The following is an 18,184-nucleotide window of genomic DNA, read 5'->3' as shown; positions in this document are numbered from 1 at the left end:
TGCCAAGCCATAAATACGAATTTAGTTGTGTGGGCCTAACAACATAATTCAGCATACTATTAAGCATTTCCATTAGGCTGACACCAGGTCTAAGAACAAGATATGTATAAGATGAGGCTGAAATATCGTGTCACAAAAGAAAGACGTTATGAAAGATGCTTGGAATCAAGACAAAAGGACTCAGAAGTCAACTAGAAGAAGCTTCCACTGGCCAAAGATGGGACTATATTAGTGCCAATAAAATTAATAACTGCCATGAAATAAAGTATCAAGTATATTTAAATCCATGAGTTCATAATGATACTCAAAAATAAAATTCAGGCTTCCCTGGTGGCACAGTGGTTGAGAGTCCGCCTGCCGATGCAGGGGACACGGGTTCGTGCCCCAGTCTGGGAAGATCCCACATGCTGCGGAGCGGCTGGGCCTGTGAGCCATGGCCGCTGAGCCTGCGCGTCCGGAGCCTGTGCTCCGCAACGGGAGATGCCACAACAGTGAGAGGCCCACTTACCACAAAAAAAAAATACTAAAATAAAATAAAATAAAATTCATTGGTCACTTTGGAGGATGCTAGAGAACCATGTAATTATTTGGAATAACTGGTAAATGGGGGGGGGAAGCATTTATTTTATCCTGAATCTGCTATACAAAGTGTTGTTCAGTGAAGTTTCTTTTTATCAAAATCTTCCATCTAATAAAGAAAGAAATAAAAGACTGTCACCACTTAATAAGCAATTTAAAAATAGATACTGGCAATGATCAATGACTGCTAATAACACAGACAAAAAAGAGAGAAAATCACACCAGGCTCGCAAAAATAAACTAATGAAAACTTAATCTGATTAAGCCTCAAAATCTGGGGATATGCAATTTAGTTTCTTTAGTTAATACCAAAGAAAAAGAGAGGGGAAGGAGGAAGAGTGGGGGGATGAACTTAAAAATTAAGAGACTTAAGACCAAAAATGAGAAGACAAGCCACAGACTGTGAGAAAATATTTGTAAAAGATATACCTGATATAGGACTATTACCCAAAATGCACAAAGAACTCTTATAACTCAACAATAAGAAAACAAGCTAATTGAAGACACCTCACCAAAAAAAGATATACAAATGACAAATACACATATGAAAAGATGCTCCATATCATATATCACTGGGGAATTACAAAGTAAAACAACAATGAACGTGACTAAAATAAATCTAGATTTTTAAAAAATTGTTAAAAAAAATTTTTTTGTAACTATGTGTGGTGACAGATGTTAACTAGGCTTATTGTGGTGATCATTTCACAATATATACAAATATCAAATAATTATGTTGCACACCTGAAACTAATATAATGTTACATGTCAATTATACCTCAAATTTTTTAAAAAATGACCTTAAGAAAGAAATAAGATACCACTATAGATCTACTGGAATGGCCAAAATTCAAAACGCTGACAACAGCAAGCACTGGCGAGGATGTGGCGCAACAGGAACTCTTATCAGTGCGGGTGGGAATGCAGAACGGTGCAGTCACTTAGGAAGACAGTTTGGCAGTTTCTTACAAAACTAAATATACTCCTTCCATACAATTCAGCAATCATGTCCTTGGTATTTGCCCAAGGAGTTGAGAACTTATGTCCTTACAAAAACCTGCACATGGATGTTGACAGCAGCTAACTTACAGAAGTATGTTTATTCATAACTGCCAAAACTTGGAAGCAACCGAGATGTCCTTTGGTAGGTAAATGGATAAATAAATAAAACTGTGCTAGAAGCCAAACAATGGAATATTATTCCGCACTAAAAAGAAATGAGCTCTCGAGCCATGAAAAGACATGGAGGAAACTTAAATGCCTATCACTAAGTAAAAGAAGCCAGTCTGAAAAGACTCCATAACAGATGATTCCAATTGCATGACATTCTGGAAAAAGCAAAACTATGGAGAGAACAAAAACATCAATGGTTGCTAAGGGGTGGGGGAGGAGGGGGAGAGAAGGATGAACAGGCAGAGCACAGAAGATTTTTAGGGCAGTGAAAATACTGTATGATACCACAGTGATGGATACATGTTGTTATAAATCTGTCCAAACCCATAGAGTGTACACCAAGAGTGAACTGTAATGTAAACTATGGCCTTTGGGTGGCAATGCATGTCAATGTCAGGTCCTCACTTGTAACAAACGTCCCATCTGGTGGGGGATGCTGATAACGGGAGAGGCTGTGCACGTGTGAGGCTGGGGGCATATGGGAAATCTCTGTACCTTCCTCTTAATTTTGCTGTGACCCCAAAACTGCTCTAAAAAAATAAAGTCTGAATTTAAAAAAAAAGTAATCTAAAAAAAAAAAAGGAACCTGAGGAAGCAAAATCTGATGTCATAATATGCTCATTTTCTTAAAATGCTAAGTTTAGTTGAAAAATGTAGCATGGTATCTGCTGCTTTTTAATTGCCTGTTACCATTCTAGGGGGATAACAAAATGGACTTCAGTGAGCTTTTTCTTCATTTTTATATTCACACTTTCTTCTCCCATAGTTTTCCACAGAAAGTCAAAGTTCTTTTTTTTTTTTTTGGCCATGCCACGCGGCTTGCGAGATCTCAGTTCCCCCACCAGGGACTGAACCCAGGCCATGGCAGTGAGAGCCTGGAATCCTAACCACTAGGCCACCAGGAAACTCCCTAGAAAGTCAAAGTTCTTGATTTGCTATTTCTACTTTGGAAGGAACAACTGAAAATTGCTAACATCTTAAAATTACAGCTTCAATTTATGAGTTTTCCTTTAAAAGCTTTCTTCCCAGTGGGGGGGGGGAGGGGAGCTTTCTTCCCTCATCTCCCTCTCCCTCCTTTTTCTCAAGAGTAGTTACTTATCCAAATATATTTATCTAAAGGCACCTATCACTGGCAGGTTGGCGAAAGAGCTTATTCATAAAAAGATTAAGGAGAAAGTCCCAATCACACAAAAACACTGTTTTTATAACTGAAAAACATACCTCATTTTTAAACAATGGCAATGGCATGCACTTTTATTCTCAACCTGTCACAATATCTGGCTTTCAATTTGTAGTGCTTTTGAATTAATTTAACCTTCAATTGAGAATGAAGGGTCATGCTTCATTACATCAAGGTATCAGCTCTGAAGCAATTCCAAATGAGTTCTACTAGCATTTTTGTTTTTAGTTACCTTTTAGGCAAAAGCTTCATATTTAAATAGCTGTACAACGTTTCAAGGTGATCAGTTTGAAGTTTGAAGGGCTTCACTCAAACTGATCAAATGTAAAGAAACAGGCCTAGTGCCTGGTAGACAGTAAGCACTCAACAAATAAATGCCTTGTTCCACAATTTACATCATGACTGTTTAGAAGAGAATGTATACATGTTTACACATTCTTTGCCTGTATGTGTATAAAACACCTCTGGAAGAATACACAAGAAAATATTAAGGTGTGGTCTCTTCAGTGGTATCTTTAATGGCTGAGGAAAACACAATCATATTATTTCCATCTCACCCAGGCCCCCATTCCTCAGTAAAGAAACTGGGAGATACCCTGATGGAGAGAGAATACAGTAAACAGGAAGTAATACAGCACAGTCGTAGGCTTGAGTAAGTACCATCACCCTTCATAAGCTGGGCTTCCTTATCTGTAAATACTGACATCTACCTGGCATGGCACTGCCAAGACTAAACAAAATGGTATTCCTGGTACTCAGTAAGTAGCAATAATAATTATTAATCAATATTTAACTTTGCTATTAACTATACAAAACATTATAAAAATATCTGGACAAAACTTGAGATTTTATAAACTATATCCTCCCCCACCCCATAAAAGTGTGAAAAAGGAAGAGTTTTACTGCTTTTTCCTTCCTTGACCCCCATTTTAAAAGACCTTCGCAAAATCGTAAGCACATTTTAAAAAACACCATAAACAAATGTAAGAAGCCAAGAAGAAACTTAGAGAAAAAATACTGGCACTAGACATGACAAATACTTTTCAAAATTAATTTTTAAAAAAGAAAAACGGTTGAGGATTTGAACATGAAGCACACAAATACTTTTAAAATGAAAAAACAGGGAATTTAAAAGATGCTCTTTTTTACCCACCAATTTTCTAAAGATGAACAAGTTTGATACCCAACAATGGGAGGGTGTGAAGAAAGAGACACGTTCACACGCTACTGGTAAAAGTGTAAACTGTTACATTTAGAAGGACAATTTAGCAACACCTACCAAAAATTAATATTCTGACCTAGCAATTCACTGTTAAAACCTTAGCTCCCCTTCCCTGGTGGCGCAGTGGTTGAGAGTCTGCCTGCCAGTGCAGGGGACACAGGTTCGAGCCCTGGTCTGGGAGGATGCCACATGCTGCAGAGCAACTGGGCCCGTGAGCCACAACTACTGAGTCTGTGCTCCGCAACAAGAGAGGCCGCGACAGTGAGAGGCCGGCGCACCACGATGAAGACTGGCCCCCGCTCGCCGCAACTAAAGAAAGCCCTCACACAGAAACGAAGACCCAACACAGCCAAAAATAAATAAATAAATAAAATTTTTTATAAAAACCTTAGCCCCCAAATACACAAAAGTAAGCAAAGCACTGATTATGATAGCCAAAAAACCTTTATTATGTTACATCTCTACAAGCACCTCAAAGTCCTTAGGAAAAAAGCAAAGAACACAGAAAGAGAAAATACTAACCCAACTATATGCTGTCTACAAAAAATTCACTTGAACTATAGTGACAGAGGCAGCCTAAAAATAAATGGAGTACTAAATAAACAGATGGAGTGATGTAAAACGACAGCTTAAGAACTCCAAAAGTTCACCCCTCCATAAAAGCACCTAAACTTGGTCAGAATCAACTTTTTCACAACACTGGAAACTAAGCAAAAGCTTGCAGCAATCCAGGGAGCACTTATTCAAGAAAAACAGCTGAATCTTCCTTAAGAACATAGAACTTTGTGGCATTTAACTTTCTCTAGTCCTATCCTGGGCTTCCCAGATCAGTGGCACCCTTGAAACTAACAGCCCACATTCCCAGCACTGGTTCAGCAGAACAAACCTCATTTGCAAACAAACTGAAATTATTATTCCAGGCTCCCTGGAAGACCTACCTGCTGAAAAGGCTTGCTTTATCTCACCTAAATGCTGCTAACTCAGAACCACCACCACCACCACCACCACCACCACCCCCGGGGTAAGGCCACTAGGGGGCTGGCAGAGGTTTTAGCTGCTACCACCTGAAGCATCAGGTAACAGCTGGGGCAAACACTAGGACCAAAACCTTGAGAGGTGTTTTGGGGAACAAGGACCTTGAACAGCTTCAACAAATTCCTGGAAATCTAGGAGAAACGTGTGCGCGCAGGGCTATGTACATGCTCAGGAGTTTTGCCAGACGAAGAATTCTTGGTTAGCAGTTTTTTTCTTTCAATACCTTGATTATGTTATCCCACTGCCTTCTGGCTTCTACCGTTTCTCATGAGAGGGCAGCTGATAATGATATTGAGAATCCCCTGTATGTGATGAGTCATTTCTCTCTTGCTACTTTGAAAATTCTCTCCTTGTCTTTGTCCTTAAACTAGTTGATGTGTCTCCGGTGGATCTCACTGAGTTTATCCTACCCAAGAAAGCCCTCCACCCTCACCTCTGGATGACCTCGACCTCTGTACAAACAGGAAATGAAAGCTAAGACAGAGTTGTAACGTGGTTGAGTACTGAAGGTACACCCCCAAGAGATGCACAGCACCCCTCTGAAAATATCGGGAGATGTTTTTGGTACTAAATGTTTAAGGAAATCTCTGTCCAATCATTAGCTGAAGCCTCTGTTCTGTTAGCTTACTGGTCAGCTAATGACTGGTCATTAGCTGCCAAAAGAATAAAACAGGAATAAATGTAACGAAGGAGGTGAAAGAAGCATACACTGCTAACTACAAAACACTGCTGAGAGAAATTAAAGTAGACCTAAATAAACCCCTTTTTAACAGATTGAAAGATTCAGTATCATTAAGACAACAATGTATTGCTGTAACTCAAAGTGATCTATAGATTCACGGCAAAATTTCAACAGCCTTTTTTGCAGAAATGGAAATCTGATCCTCAGTTTAATATGGAATTGCAACAGGCCATGAATAGCCACAAAAAAATAACGAAGGAGAACAAAGTTAGAAGACTCATACTTCCTGATTTCAAAAGGTACTACAAAACTAGCATAACCAAAGCAACGTGGTACTGGCATTAGGATAAATATATAGACCTATACAGTCGATCTGAAGAGTCTAGAAATAAACCCAAACATCTACGGTCCATTGATTTTCAACAAGGGTGTCAAGACTATTCAATGGGGAAAGAATGGTCACTTCAACAGATGGGAATGGGATAATTAGATTTCCACACACACAAAATGGACCCAATCTCAGACCATATACAAAAATTCACTCAAAATGAATCAACATCGAAATATAAGAACTAAAACCTAAACTAAGGTTTTAGAACTAAGAACTAAATATAAGAATAAAACTCCTAGAAGAAAGCATAGTGTAAATCTGCAAGCCCTTGGATCTGGCAATGGATTCTTAGATATGATAACAAAATCATGAGTAACAAAAAAAATAAATTGTACTTCATCAAAATTTAAAACCTTTGCCTTGGGCATTAACAAGAAAGTAAAAAGACTACCCAGAGAATGGAAGAAAGTATTTGCATATCATATATACTGATAAGGGTCCAGCATCCAGAATATGTAAAGGAACATTTACAACTCAACAACAAGAAGATGAACAACAAATGTTAAAATAGGCAAAGGACTTGAATAACTATTTCTCCAAAGAAGATATACAAATGGCCAATAAGCACATGAAAAGATATTCAACACCATCAGCCACCAGGGAAACTCAGATCAAACCCACAATGAGATACCAATTCACACCTACCAGTATAGCTAAAATTTTAAAAACCAGAAAATAACAAGTGTTGGTGAGGATATGGAGAAATCAGAGTCCTTACTCTGGACAGTGACATGGTGCAGCTGCTTTGGGAAACAGTTTGGCAGTTCCTCATACTGTTCAATATAAAAGTCACCACATGACCCGGCAATTCTACTCCTAGGTATATACCCAGGAACAATGAAAACATATTTCTACACGAAAACTTGCACATTCACACTAGGAATATTCATAATAGCCACAAAGTAAATAACAACTTAAATGTTCATCAATGGATGAACAGATAAACAAAATGTGGTATGACCAAGACAGTGGAATATTACTCAGCAATAAAAAGGCATGGAGTACTGACACCTGCTACAATATAGACGGACCTTGAAAACATGATGCTGAGTAAAGAAAGTCGGTCACAAATGATTACATACATGATTCCATGTACGTGAAATGTCCAGAATAGGCAAAACCACAGAAACAGAAAGTAGATAACTGGTTGCTAGTGAGTGGAAGCAGGGGGAATGGTGAATGGCTGACAATGAAGAAGAGGGGTAATGAAAAGGTTCTAAAACTGATCGTAGAGGTGGTTGCACAACTCTGAACACACGAAAAACCACTGAATTGTTGTGCACTTTAAAAGGATCAATTTTATGTTATATGAATATCTCAATAAAGCTGTTATAAGAAAAGCAGGCTCAAGTCTTTGCCAAGTTAAAACTCCCTTCTTAACCTTTTATTACCCTCTGCTAACACTTCTTTCTATTCTTCCCTTCACAGCTAAGATTTGTTTATTCTTGAAATAACCTACATTTGCTTTCTCCACTCTCTGACCTCCCATTAACTCAACTCAAACTTAGCTCCCTCCCCAAATGGTAGCATTAAGTAGGATGCTAAGAAACTGCTCTCACTTAGTTATCAAATTCAACAGACTCCTAAAAATCCATGTTTCACTCGAGTTCTCAAAGCATTTGAAATACAGCTTCCTTTATTCTTATTTTTTCTGGAGAGGCAGTTGTGAAGTATAGCTTCCTTTTGAAATGATCCCATTTGGGCTTCTACAACATCTCCTCATGATTTCTCAGCGTTTCTCAACACATAGGAATTTCCCTTTCCAGTTCTTCTTCTCTCTGGCTTCAAATGCTATTGCCCTCCATCGCCTATTTCCAGGACCATTCTCCATCAGTAAACTCTTCCTATGCCGTGTTACCTAAATCAAAGGCTTCAGGAACTACCTATAAGATAGCTTGATGACTCTCCTATCAAGACCTTTCTCTTGTGCTCCAAACCCACACACAAGCACTTCTACCTGGATGTTTTACAGATAACTCCTATGCAGTGTATCCAAAAGCTAAAATACTGTTCCTCCCCAGATTTGCTCCTCTTCCTGAATTCCCTGTCTCAGCATACTTTACCGTTTGTTGTCTATTCAATCACCTAAGTTAAAATCCAAGTCATCTTATCCTACTATTTCTCTCTCACTCCCCAAATCCAAGTGTCACTGAACCCTATTAATTCGGCCTCCTAAATATTTGTGCTATTAACTTATTCCTCTGCATCTCCACTGATTCTACCTTAGTTTAGGCCCTTACCTGTCACCTCAATTATTACAAAAACTCCTCACCAGTCTTCCTGCATCCTCCTTGTTGTCCCTCCATCCCTTCTGAAATCTATACTCTACAATAACCAGCATGGTCTTTCTAAAATGAAAACCTTATCATGACTCTTTCCTGGTTAAAATCCATAAGCTCTCTTATTATCTAAAGGAAAAGCCCTCGAGAATCCTCAGAATAGCACAAAGTACTTGAGGACTGATCTGTGCACCCTTATCGTATGCTACTTACCCTGTAAGCCCAATCCTACAGCTGCAGAGAACAACTTCCCGTTCTTGCGATGCTCTCCCTCCTCCTGTCCAACTTTCCCTTGGCCTTCCTTTCCTTTCCCAAGATTTCTGCCTCAGTCATGCCTAAACCTTCTTCGGGTTCAAGGACATAAAGTATAAAGCACCTAATACAATGCTTGACACACAGCAAGGAGTTACAATGGGTTGAGAGGCTTAGACCTCTTCTTCATCCTGTCTCAGTGACTCTTGTCTGCTTCGAGGTTAGGCTGACTTACATCACCTGTCTACAAGACTACTCCTAATTTGGTCTCTGCCTACGTCCCCAGTTTCACATCTTGCCACCACCCTCGGCCCTCATCAGCCACACCTGCAGATCCTACAACTCACTCTGTTCGGACTCCCGCGCTCTTCTCACACTGCTCCTCCCGCCTAAATGCCCATCCTTTCTAAGCCTGTATACTCACTGCTCTCATCCTCTCCCATACGCTTTTCCTGACCACTGCCCCTTGCTCAGTCTCTCCTCCTCTTCCCTCAAGACACAGACCACTGCCTCCTTTGAACACCCACTGCACTCTCCGTCCTTCCTCCGCTCAAAGCAACCTTAAAAACATATTGTACTTGCGGAAGTTCAAGTAAGTGAGAAAGTCTTACCACCCTGAAGGCAGGGGCACTGCCTCATGCATCTGTAAGTCTCCACAGTACCTGCTGCACAGAAATTACACTAAATGACCTGCATTTTCCCTTTTTCCCTCTACATATACTAACCTAAGTTCCTATCAGACATTTTCGTTCAAAAAAGAAAGAACATACTTTTGCGTTATATTCTGGGCCCAACCTCTCCTTGCCAAGCAAACACCTGTACAAATTAAAGTTAATATGCACTTTCTGATACCACTTCTGTTTTTTCTAAAGTAGGGGAGAAATGGTCCCTGGAAGATCTAAAATGAGAAATACTATTTTAAAGAGACAGTAAATTATGTCGCATAGCTTCAAGATACTCTGTTTAAAGAATTATTTCCCAACGGTCACTGTTAAACTAGCCCACCTCGCTTACATCTATGGGTCACTTTGAAAAGTGGAAACCCTTCTACTAACTTCCTTCCTACCTCTACTACTTGCCAATACAGTTTACAGCAATCACTCATTCTCAGGAAGATACTCAGAAAGGAATTATCAAGTCACCAAGATAATTCGGAAGGCAGAAAGTGAAGTTACCTTTCTCATTCCCAGACCCACTTATTCATTTAGAAGCGCTGCCTCCGTGGCCAGCAAACCACAGGTGGGCCTGTTCCTCATCATCGCTACTTGAATATTCTGTGAACTACCGCCCAGCATGATGGACTGCCACCCAAAGTACTGCAGCGCGGGGACAAGCCCGCTCCACCCAACAGAACGTTGAGTGAAAGCTCTCCTAATGAGGCTCGTCGGTGTGTTAACTCAGCGTCCAAACGACGGTATTTGCACCTGCACGTTCAAAACTCGAGTTAACATTTTAATTATTTTCAAGCATTCGATCAGGCCTTAGAGGAAAGATGCTCTGCTTGCTCAAGACGGAGGCTCTGGAGTCATGAATCCCCAAACCTGAAGCAGCATAAGGACTTCAGGTAAGGCTGAGGTGTGGGATATCTGGCGAAACCTGTTTCACTCTCACAACGATAAACATACACACACACGCACCCAGCTGACCTCCATAAGAGCCTTTGGGCGCCAGCCCGCTTGACAAGGAGTTGTGAAAAGAATTCCCAACTCGGCTCTGCCGATGCCCTCGCAGCACCCAGGAGCCCCGCCGCTTCCACGAGCCCTCCCTCCTCACCGGGCGCGCACCGGAGACCCGTCAGCATCCCGGCCGCGATTATGTAAAAGACCGAGTCCCTCTCCCCCGTCCGAGGCCCGGGCCCCGGGTAGGGCCCGGCTCCCCACCCTCCCCGCCCAGACCCAAGAGCCGCGACCAGCGAGCGGGAGAAACGGGCAGGGCGGGCCGGAGCCGCGGACAAGCCGCCAGAACCAGCCGCCCCCGGCAGCCACGCCCCCGCCCAGCCGCCCCGCGAGAGCCCGGCCCCGCAACCGCCTGACAGACGCCACGAGAAGGCGCGCGGACGGCTTCGGACAGCGGGGCCCCGCCGCGACCCCCACCCGCCCCGCCGCCCGCCACTGACCTGCGCCGCCGCCTCGCGACCGCCCGCCGCCGCGGCCGCCTTCTGCGCTGCGCCCCCGGCCGGCCTCGGGCGCCCCATTCCCACCTCGCCCCAGCCTCCGCCTGTTTACAATGATTGGGACAGAACCGGGCGAGCCGGCCCAGAGCGCACGCGCACTCCCTCCTCCCGCTGCACCCTGCTTCCCGGGTCCTCCTCTCGGCGCTGACGGCCGGGGCCGTCCAGGGCCGGCGCCCTGTGCCCCCGCGCGGGGCATGCTGGGATGGGTAGTCCTCGGAAACCCAGCGCCCAGTCCGCAGGCGGCCCTCCGCCGGGAGCCGCACTACAACACCCAGGAAGCATGGCGCCTGCCCGGCCGAGGGGCCAACTGGGGAGACCCGGGAGCGCGCGAGAGAACGCGCCGCGCCAGAGCTCCGCCGGCGCCTGCGCAGTTTCTGGTGGTCGGGGGCCGGGAGGACGCGCGCTTACCCGCGCGAGCTCCGCGAGGACCGTTGGGGGCAGAGCCGGTCGAGGTCCGGAGAAGGGCAGACGTAGTCCTGTCCGCGCTTCGGGCAGCCTGTTCCCCAGCTACGGAGGCGCAGACCTTCTGCACCGCGGGCTTCAGCCCTAACCAGTTAAACCGGCCCGGAGGCCGGCCCAGCCGCCGCTGGGTGGGGCTCTCCGTGGCCCGGGCTGGGAGGGGAGTCTGGCTTGGGGTGGGGACTTTTGCTGGGGGCTTGGATGCAGGAAGCGCCGTGGGCTTCCGAGGAGAAACTTGTCTAGAACTCTGTATCGGGACTGGCCTCAGCGTTCCTAAAATGGGTGTCGACGAGGACCTCCCTTGGTCCTTGCGGCGCAGCGGGGTCCCCACCGTGTACCGAGGAGGTCCTGAATCAGAACCGCCCTCTGCACGGTTAGCTTGCAGACAGAATTGGATCTAGAGGAAGATGGAAATGACCGCATTTCCTCCGGAAATCCTTCACAAAGTCTTCAAGAATTGTCCTGCTAATGCATGGCTGGAAATAAGGGATCTTTTTACGTGTCTTGTCTCATAAAGTTTGGCAGTTTTATTAGGGGGATGATAAGACTGGGGATGGATGGGCCTTCCCAATCACTTCCATTCCTGCGTGCGATACTCTCTTTACAACTTCATTACATGTTTAGACTGATCTCTACTCCATCCTGCCCAGTTCCTCCCAAAGCAGCCTGCCTCCAGTCTGACAATAGATCTCTCCCTTGTACCCTGCATTTCTTACTCGGTCAAGTTCAGCCCCCTCCGCCTGACATTCAAGAAGAGCCCATAATTAGATACCAAGATGGTCTGTGTGTGGTAGCCATTGTTTTCTGACTTTTTGAAAAGTTTTCTTATTGCCCCTCTGGCAACAGAACGGTGTCCTCTGACCACTGGGATGGGCATGTTACCTTGCCAGGTACAATACTCTGCCTCTGGCAACAATGATTGGGCCAAGGGATGGGCACTGACCCATGTTGGGCACTATTGAGCCCTTGCTGGAAATTGCTACATGGACACAGAAAAGGGAGAGAAGATAGCGTTTTACTGTGGTAACTGCTGATGGCCATGTTATTCACAACGTAAAGAGGGCTTTCTGCAGCAGCAATGAATGAGGCCAAAACGGGAGTGTGGGGTTGGGGAAAGGAGGGGGAGAGAATCCGGGAGTTGGCAGCATGAAGACTGGCTTCAGCCTCAGAGGCCATGGTTTGTATAGCTCTTTTAAAGTGCTTTGAGGATGTGAACCTAGCTGGGTAAGCCAATGCAATTATTTATTATTTAGGGCTAATTTGTGTTGCCTAACACAAATTTGTTGGTTGCCTCCTGAGGTTCATTCCTCCCATTTAAGCTATGCAGCATAATCGTTCCCTCTGGTGGCTGAGCCTTTCCGGGATGGTCCTGTAACCCAATCAGAACCAATGAGACCCACCGAGACTTGGGTTGGGCCTTCTAGTAAACTGCAGCATCCTTGCTCTTCTGGTATGGTGTAAATTTATGAGGTCTGGAAAGGTGGCAACTGTTTTGCTCCTACAAGAAGAAAGCCTGAACAGACAGGGTTTAGGAGAAAGGCACCAAAAGAGGCTGAAGACGAAGTCAGTACTGTCAAATGTGCACTAAGAAGAAGAACCTTGCGTTTGTTGCATCATTAGAGCTGCACTGTCAAACCTCACCTGTCTGACCTGTCCTGTAGACGATCCTATAGACTGTTTAGAATTGTGAGCCATAAATTTCCTGTATTGTTTAAATAAGTTTTATTGGGGGGTTTTCTGTATCTCAAAATTCTAAAAGTCATAACTAATTCAGTTGGATTTCTTTTACTAAATGTTGAAAGGTCCTGACTAATACAGGTTCCTACTTAAAGAGAAACTGTGGAAAAGACTTTCAGCGCTGGTTATATGACACAGTCAACAATTCCTCTGCACACAAAGATAGTATAAATAAAATTGGACAAAATTGTCAAACACAACCGATTGTTTCAGGGCATTGGAAGTCAAACACAATTTGAGAAACATCTATTCTTGAAAACTGCTAAAAATTCTAGTAGGAACTGTAGATGTCTGTGAACTTCTCGCCTGAGGCTGCTTCTTTCCTGCCCTGTTGCCCCAGAACTATAGTTTTACTAGTGTAGTTTTAACTAGTGTAGGTGGGGCTAGCCAAGAAAACGAGTAGCTTTGCTGCTGGAGGGGGTGGACTTGATTTGTGGTGGGAGGTCAAACACCATGGCTTTGACAGCTGAAGGGAATATTATAATAGTGCATCTGCTATGGAAGACAGCATGGTGGTTCCTCAAAATATTAAACACAGAATTACCATTTGCTCCAGCAATTCCCCTTCTGAGTATATACTCAACTGAAATCAGAGACTCAGAGATATTTGTACATCCATGTTTATAGCAGCATTATTTGCAATAGCCTAAAGGTGGAAGCAACCCAAGTATCCATTGATGGATGATTGGGTAAATAAAACGTACTATATACATACAATGGAATATTATATAGCTTTTAAAAGAAAGAATTTCTAACACATGTAAAACAAATCATTAGAATAGAAAGGAGAAAATGACAGTTGCAGTTGGAGATTTAAAATTCCTCTTAGCAATTGATAGAACAAGACAAAGTCAACAAGGGTATAGAAAACCTGAATTACACTAGCAACCAACTTGAAATATTTGACAACTATAGAAAACCATCCAACAACATCAGAATACACATTCTTTTCAAGCACAAATGAAACATTGTCCAGAATAGATCATATGGTAGGCCACAAAACAAGTGTCTGAAAATTTTAAAAGGATTGAGAACATACAAAATATGTCTCCTACAATGGAATTAAATTAGACATCAACGACAGAAAGAAATCTGAGAAATTCCCAAATATTTGGAAATTAACACATTTTTAAATAACTGATGGGCCAAAGAAGAAACCACAGGGAAAATTAGAAAATATCTAAAACTGAATGAAAAGAAAAATGTCAGATTTAAGGGAGGCAGCTAAAGCCGTGCTTAGAAGGAAATTAATGTCATTTTAAAAACTTACACTAGAAGGAAGACAATCTAAACTTCCAACTTACATTCCCACAAAAGCTTGCTCAAGAAAGTAGCAAAAGAGGAGTGAATCAAACCTAAATTAAGTAGAAGTAAGGAAATAGTGATGATCAGAATAGAAATCAATGAGTTAAAAAAAAAGAAAAGAGAGGGACTTTCCTGGTGGCACAGGGGTTAAGAATCCACCTGCCAGTGCAGGGTACACAGGTTTGAGCCCTGCTCCAGGAAGATCCCACATGCTGCAGAGCAACTAAGCCCATGTGCCACAACTACTGAGCCTCAATATTAAAGAAACAAGCAACCCAATCCAAAAATGGGCAGAAGACCTAAACAGACATTTCTCCAAAGAAGATATACAGGTTGCCAACAAACACATGAAAAGATGCTCAACAGCACCAATCATTAGAGAAATGCAAGTCAAAACTACAATGAGGTATCACCTCACACCAGTCAGAATGGCCATCATCAAAAAATCTACAAACAGTAAATGCTGGAGAGGGTGTGGAGAAAAGGGAACCCTCCTACACCATTGGTGGGAATGTAAATTGGTGCAGCCACTATAGAAAACAGTATGGAGGTTCCTTAAAAAACTAAAAGTAGAGTTGCCATATGATCTACCAATCCCACTCCTGGGCATACATCTAGACAAAACTATAATTCAAAAAGATACATGCACCCCTATTTCACAGCAGCACTATTTACAATAGCCAAGACATGGAAACAACCTAAATGTCCATCAACAGATGAATGGATAAAGAAGATGTGGTGTATATATACAGTGGAATACTACTCAGCCATAAAAAAGAATGAAATAATGCCATTTGCAGCTACATGAATGGACTTAGAGATTATCATACTAAGTAAATCAGAAGGTCAAATACTGGGACTTCCCTGGTGGCGCAGTGGTTAAGAATCCGCCTGCCAATGCAGGTGACACGGATTCAAGCCCTGGTCCAGGAAGATCCCACATGCCACGGAGCAACTAAGCTTGTGCACCACAACTACTGAGCCTGTGCTCTAGAGCCTGCGAGCCACAACTACTGAGCCTGCGCACCACAACTACTGAAGCCCGCATGCCTAGAGCCTGTGCTCCGCAACAAGAGAAGCCACCGCAATGAGAAGCTCAAGCACCGCAACTAAGAGTAGACCCCGCTCACTGCAACTATCTTCTAACAGACTGAATCCCTGCAACCCTCAGTTGGGAAGCGCTGCCCTGCGGCAATGAATCTGGTTTGTTAAGTCGCTGCTGTGACGTCATCCAGGACTCAGCCAGGAGTGGGAGGTGCTCTAGAATTTTCAGGTCTCCCTCTTCCCCCAGTCAGTTCCTCCATCTCAGACTCAATGGGCTGAGCCATTCACGTGGGTCCTTTGTTACCCCCACGTGGGTGAGAATCTGGAAATACAATTTTACAATTTAAAAATGACATCGGTATTTTTTGTCAATCGAACTACACTTGGTGAAATCCCTTCTGCACTAACTTGAGGAAGAATCAGACCTCGAGTCCGCATTTCCGGCTCATGGGTCTCCCCTGGTGTCTCAGCAGTTGTTAGAGCGATGAAAGCTGAGGTGCGGGGGTGGGGGGATGGGGGGATAGGGGGAGCGGGCAGAGCTGCCCTGGAGAAGCTCCAAGCCAGAGGCAGGACCTCAGATGCACATCCGCTCCGGCCCTGCCTGACCCCACCCACATTTGTCGTGTTGTCCATTTTAGTAACTTACATCAGCTAACTAGGAAGGAGATTCTGTGCCGTTCTTATGAAAAACAAACCACCAGTTAGCATTACATTTGAGGTTGTTTGAAAGTTCTGTGAAAGAAAAGCCCAACCGTGATCTTGGGACAATTAATTTTAAGACACGTGATTTCAAAGGCTATAATTATATTTCAAGCATATTGCTGATCACCAACATTTGAAATATGCTTTTGCTCCCCCTTTCACAAAGATCATTTTGACATGTTTGCATCTGGGAATTTCTTTCTTGGCAACACTTGTAAAAGCATTGAACTGGGTAAAACTGACATTCTAAACATTCTAAGTCTGTCTTTGATTCTTTCAGAAAAGAGAATAAGGAATAAAAGGGAAGGGAAGGCCATTTAACATCATTAAAACGTCGTCAAAGGTTTGACAGGCTTGTGCTATGGAAAACCTAAAACAAAACGGAAGTAGTTTCAAAAGGATGAATTTGGGGATTTTCCATAACTTTCCCCACCTCCTTTGCAGAGATGTAGAAGCTGAGGCCAAGTGATATTAGGGGACCCCGTCCAACCCCAGGACACAGCCTGGTTAATAGCAATGCTCCTTCTGGACAGGTCACCACACATCCAGTCCAGGTAGGAGGCCCCACCAGTCTCTCTGCAGATCATTTTCATCACCTGCCTCCTAATTCTAAATCATCACCATTTAGATCATCACCGTCATCTAAATCAGCAGCAGCAGCAGCAACAGAAAGAGCACAAACAGCCACCTTCTAATTTTAAAAGTATGTTTGTTGGGCTTCCCTGGTGGCACAGTGGTTGAGAATCCACCTGCCAATGCAGTGGACATTGGTTTGATCCCTGGTCCGGGAAGATCCCACATGCCGTGGAGCAACTAAGCCCGTGAGCTACGACTATGGAGATTGCGCTGTAGAACCCATGAGCCACAACTACTGAGCCTGCGTGCCACAACTACTGAAGCCCATGCGCCTAGAGCCCATGCTCCGCAACAAGAGAAGCCACCACGAGAATCCCACGCAACACGAGAGTAGCCCCCATTCACTGCAACTAGAGAAAGCCCGCACGCAGCAATGAAGACCCAACTCAGCCAAAAATAAATAAATAAAATAAATTTATAAAAATAAATAAATAAAAGTATGTTTGTTAAAAAGAGTGAGACAGCTCTACATATGCTGACATGGAATACTGTAATGTATTCAGTGCAAAAAGCAAGCCACAGAGAAGTAAATTCAATATGAGTCCATTCTTTTTTAAAAAAAGATGTGTGTGTATATGCATGGTTTAAAAAAAATAAATGGAATCTCACACACACAAATGTCAGCTGATAAAAACAACAGGCCCCAAATGGAGTCACTTATGGTAAGCCCCATGTCACCAAACCAAGACATAACTTAATTAAAGGATTGACTCTCCCAGGAATGGAATCTTAATATATAAATAGACACTATACATTGCATGTTTACTCCTATTTTCAAAAAGAAAAAGTGAATAAAAATGATTTAAAAAAATCAGGGGGGCTTCCCTGGTGGCGCAGTGGTTGAGAGTCCGCCTGCCGATGCAGGGGATACGGGTCCATGCCCCGGTCCGGGAAGATCCCACATGCCGCGGAGCGGCTGGGCCCGTGAGCCATGGCCGCTGAGCCTGCGCGTCCGGAGCCTGTGCTCCGCAACGGGAGAGGCCACAACAGTGAGAGGCCCACGTACCGCAAAAAAAAAAAAAAAAAAAAATCAGGGGACTTCCCTGGTGGCGCAGTGGTTAAGAATCCGCCTGCCAATGCAGTGGACACAGGTTCGAGCCCTGGTCTAGGAAGATCCCACAAGCCATGGAGCAACTAAGCCCGTGCGTCACAACTACTTAGCCTGCGCTCTAGAGCCCGTGCTCCGCAACCAGAAGCCACCACAATGAGAAGCCAGTGCACTGCAACGAAGAGTAGCCCCTGCTCGCTGCAGCTAGAGAAAGCCCGCGCGCAGCAACAAAGACCCAACACAGCCAAAAAAAAATAAATAAATAGATATCTAGTGGGAAGCAGCCG

General features: G+C 43.7%; 1 protein-coding gene across 2 annotated transcripts in view; it reads right to left on the bottom strand.

Moving 5' to 3' along the window:
* RALBP1 (ralA binding protein 1) overlaps nt 1-11,512 on the bottom strand; it is a 44,175-nt gene extending 32,663 nt beyond the window's left edge. The window contains exon 1 of one of the 2 annotated variants that reach the window (XM_060121508.1): nt 11,375-11,512. The gene's annotated coding sequence lies outside the window, so the exon portion shown is untranslated. Of the gene's footprint in view, nt 1-10,909; nt 10,990-11,374 lie in introns of those variants that run through there. The other variant, XM_060121507.1, reaches the window with a different exon arrangement.
* Between the last annotated feature and the right edge of the window lie 6,672 nt (nt 11,513-18,184).

Source organism: Lagenorhynchus albirostris, chromosome 14, assembly GCF_949774975.1.
Source record: "Lagenorhynchus albirostris chromosome 14, mLagAlb1.1, whole genome shotgun sequence".
In the NCBI taxonomy this organism is placed as follows: domain Eukaryota; kingdom Metazoa; phylum Chordata; class Mammalia; order Artiodactyla; family Delphinidae; genus Lagenorhynchus; species Lagenorhynchus albirostris.
Note: the sequence above shows the minus strand (reverse complement) of the source record. Positions and strands in the feature narration are given on the sequence as shown.